The following is a 5,081-nucleotide window of genomic DNA, read 5'->3' on the forward strand; positions in this document are numbered from 1 at the left end:
TAACATGACAACATGTATTAATTGACCTGTCTGATGACATGACAACATGTATGAATTGACCTGTCTGATGATGACATGACAACATGTATGAATTGACCTGTCTGATGATGACATGACAACATGTATGAATTGACCTGTCTGATGATAACATGACAACAGGTATGAATTGACCTGTCTGATGATAACATGACACCAGGTATGAATTGACCTGTCTGATGATAACATGACAACAGGTATGAATTGACCTGTCTGATAATAACATGACACCAGGTATGAATTGACCTGTCTGATGATAACATGACAACAGGTATGAATTGACCTGTCTGATGATAACATGACACCAGGTATGAATTGACCTGTCTGATGATAACATGACACCAGGTATGAATTGACCTGTCTGATAATAACATGACACCAGGTATGAATTGACCTGTCTGATGATAACATGACAACATGTATTAATTGACCTGTCTGATGACATGACAACATGTATGAATTGACCTGTCTGATGATGACATGACAACATGTATGAATTGACCTGTCTGATGATAACATGACAACAGGTATGAATTGACCTGTCTGATGATAACATGACAACAGGTATGAATTGACCTGTCTGATGATAACATGACAACAGGTATGAATTGACCTGTCTGATGATAACATGACAACAGGTATTAATTGACCTGTCCGATGATAACATGACAACAGGTATGAATTGACCTGTCTGATAATAACATGCCAACAGGTATGAATTGACCTGTCTGATGATAACATGACAACAGGTATGAATTGACCTGTCTGATGATAACATGACAACAGGTATGAATTGACCTGTCTGATGATAACATGACAACAGGTATGAATTGACCTGTCTGATAATAACATGACAACAGGTATGAATTGACCTGTCTGATAATAACATGACAACAGGTATGAATTGACCTGTCTGATAATAACATGACAACAGGTATGAATTGACCTGACTGATGATAACATGACAACAGGTATGAATTGACCTGTCTGATGATAACATGACAACATGTATGAATTGACCTGTCTGATGATGACAACAGGTATGAATTGACCTGTCTGATAATAACATGACAACAGGTATGAATTGACCTGTCTGATAATAACATGACAACAGGTATGAATTGACCTGTCTGATGATAACATGACAAAAGGTATGAATTGACCTGTCTGATAATAACATGACAACAGGTATGAATTGACCTGTCTGATGATAACATGACAACAGGTATGAATTGACCTGTCTGATAATAACATGACAACAGGTTTGAATTGACCTGTCTGATAATAACATGACAACAGGTATGAATTGACCTGTCTGATGATAACATGACAACAGGTATGAATTGACCTGTCTGATGTTAACATGACAACATGTATGAATTGACCTGTCTGATGATAACATGACAACAGGTATGAATTGACCTGTCTGATGATAACATGACAACAGGTATGAATTGACCTGTCTGATGATAACATGACAACAGGTATGAATTGACCTGTCTGATGATAACATGACAACAGGTATGAATTGACCTGTCTGATGATAACATGACAACAGGTATGAATTGACCTGTCTGATGATAACATGACAACAGGTATGAATTGACCTGTCTGATGATAACATGACAACAGGTATGAATTGACCTGTCTGATGATAACATGACAACAGGTATGAATTGACCTGTGTGATGATAACATGACAACAGGTATGAATTGACCTGTCTGATGATAACATGACAACAGGTATGAATTGACCTGTCTGATGATAACATGACAACAGGTATGAATTGACCTGTCTGATGATAACATGACAACAGATATGAATTGACCTGTCTGATGATAACATGACAACAGGTATGAATTGACCTGTGTGATGATAACATGACAACAGGTATGAATTGACCTGTCTGATGATAACATGACAACAGGTATGAATTGACCTGTCTGATGTTAACATGACAACATGTATGAATTGACCTGTCTGATGATAACATGACAACAGGTATGAATTGACCTGTCTGATGATAACATGACAACAGGTATGAATTGACCTGTCTGATGATAACATGACAACAGGTATGAATTGACCTGTCTGATGATAACATGACAACAGGTATGAATTGACCTGTCTGATGATAACATGACAACAGGTATGAATTGACCTGTCTGATGATAACATGACAACAGGTATGAATTGACCTGTCTGACGATAACATGACAACAGGTATGAATTGACCTGTCTGATGATAACATGACAACAGGTATGAATTGACCTGTCTGATGATAACATGACAACAGGTATGAATTGACCTGTCTGATGATAACATGACAACAGGTATGAATTGACCTGTCTGATGATAACATGACAACAGGTATGAATTGACCTGTGTGATGATAACATGACAACAGGTATGAATTGACCTGTCTGATGATAACATGACAACAGGTATGAATTGACCTGTCTGATGATAACATGACAACAGGTATGAATTGACCTGTCTGATGATAACATGACAACAGGTATGAATTGACCTGTCTGATGATAACATGACAACAGGTATGAATTGACCTGTGTGATGATAACATGACAACAGGTATGAATTGACCTGTCTGATGATAACATGACAACAGGTATGAATTGACCTGTCTGATGTTAACATGACAACATGTATGAATTGACCTGTCTGATGATAACATGACAACAGGTATGAATTGACCTGTCTGATGATAACATGACAACAGGTATGAATTGACCTGTCTGATGATAACATGACAACAGGTATGAATTGACCTGTCTGATGATAACATGACAACAGGTATGAATTGACCTGTCTGATGATAACATGACAACAGGTATGAATTGACCTGTCTGATGATAACATGACATCAGGTATGAATTGACCTGTCTGATGATAACATGACAACAGGTATGAATTGACCTGTCTGATGATAACATGACAACAGGTATGAATTGACCTGTCTGATGATAACATGACAACAGGTATGAATTGACCTGTCTGATGATAACATGACAACAGGTATGAATTGACCTGTCTGATGATAACATGACAACAGGTATGAATTGACCTGTCTGATGATAACATGACAACAGGTATGAATTGACCTGTCTGATGATAACATGACAACAGGTATGAATTGACCTGTCTGATGATAACATGACAACAGGTATGAATTGACCTGTCTGATGATAACATGACAACAGGTATGAATTGACCTGTCTGATGTTAACATGACAACAGGTATGAATTGACCTGTCTGATGATATGATGACATGTTTGAATTGACCTGTCTGATGTTAACATGACAACAGGTATGAATTGACCTGTCTGATGTTAACATCTATTAATTGCATTGTGAGTTTACTGAATTAATTTCCATCTAACATTCCATCTAACACATCTCTCTCTCTTTTTGTCACTCTCCCTTTTTCTCTCGTTCTTTCTCTCCCCATTTTTATAGTTTCTCTCTCCCCCTTTCTCTCTCTCCTCTTTTCTCATTCTCCCTCTCCCCCTTCTGTCTCTTCTCCCTTTTCTCTCTCCCCCCACCACCAGTTATAAAAACTTTTATTGAACCACACTGGCAATGTGTGTCAACATGAAAGCTGAAACAGTCACCTTCCAACCACAGCCAGGCCACATATGAATCTCTAGTTCTCTGTCGCTCTCTTTACCGTTTCCCTCTCCTCTGCTGTTTCTCTCGCTCTCCTTCTCTACTACTCTTCTGTGTCACTCTATTCTGCTTATCTCGCTACTAAATGGGGAGTTAAGTATCTTTGGCCGGGCCATGTTGCAGAGAGCGGGGGAAGGGTGAGGAACAAAGACCAGGGGAAAAGCAACTCAAACCAGCAGAGGAAGGAGTCCAAAAGCTCTAATTCAGAAAACGCTGAGCTTATTACACTACATTTTAGTCTAGAATCATTCCTTAAAATAATGAATTAAATGTTTTTACATCTATAGCTAAACTCAAAATGTCACAAAACAACAGTTTTTACAGTTGATCATTTTCTTTCTTACCAAATAGGACATTTTCACATAAGGTAGACGGTTTTAAAATCCCCATGTTAGGGTTTCTTTCTCCTTTTTCTCGCTCTCTCTCCTTTTTTTCTCTCACTTCCTCTCTCTTTATCTCTCATTTTTGACTCTTTCTGTCTCCTTTCTTTTTGTTTCTCTCCCTTCTTTTTCTCTTTCTCTCTCTCGCGCCCTTCTGATTTTCTTTCTCTCCTTTTCCCTCTCTCCTTTTACTTACTCTCTCTCTCTTCTTCCCTCTATCCTTTCTTTCTTTCCTCTTTTCTCATGTTAGGGTTTCTCTCTCGTAGGCTTCACATTTCCTGCTACGTCTGTGTGTGAGGACCTTTTGTGAATGCAGTCCCAGAGCGTGTCGGGTTTCAGTGAGTGGGTGGAGTTTTGTGGGAGGGCTTTTGTTACGTCGTTATGTTCTACCCTATCAACGTCCTAGACGGGACAGTGTACTTGCATATCACCCAGCATACGTTGCAACTCTCTGAGGCAGAGGCTAGAACATTACAACACACAAGGTGGCCATTATTACCCCTACCAGGTTCATGTCTCTACAATATCCTGTGGGAATCTTCTCAGGGTGGTTGTTGAGCCTCTGAAGGTCTGTTTGACCCAAACCAGGACCCGAAACATCAGGGGGGTTGGGCTCTATATATGAGCGCCTCTCCTATGTCTGTATTGTGCTCGCTTCGGCAGCACATATACTAAAATTGGAACGATACAGAGAAGATTAGCATGGCCCCTGCGCAAGGATGACACGCAAATTCGTGAAGCGTTCCTTATTTTGACCCCTTTTACCCCTATATATAATGTTTTGGGGGGGCATCCTCCTATTACCCATAAATTTAAAAAAATATTTTTTAAATCCCATTGGAAATTGTCCTATAATGGCAGTGACTTCATGTTAATTTTGTTCCAATTCCTCCATCTGGTGGCCACATAGTGCTATTGCGTCCATAGAAAGAGAAAAAGAGAGCGAAAGAAAACAGACTGGGGAGAGAGGAAAAA

At 39.1% G+C, this 5,081-nt stretch overlaps 1 non-coding gene across 1 annotated transcript; it reads left to right on the plus strand.

Annotated features, from left to right (window-relative positions):
* The first annotated feature begins 4,753 nt into the window (after window positions 1–4,753).
* LOC139568942 (U6 spliceosomal RNA) lies at window positions 4,754–4,860 on the plus strand. Its single transcript, XR_011673783.1, has one exon. It is a non-coding gene; the product is annotated as a U6 spliceosomal RNA (small nuclear RNA).
* The last annotated feature ends 221 nt before the right edge of the window (window positions 4,861–5,081 follow it).

Source organism: Salvelinus alpinus, chromosome 2 (genome assembly GCF_045679555.1).
Source record: "Salvelinus alpinus chromosome 2, SLU_Salpinus.1, whole genome shotgun sequence".
NCBI lineage: Eukaryota > Metazoa > Chordata > Actinopteri > Salmoniformes > Salmonidae > Salvelinus > Salvelinus alpinus.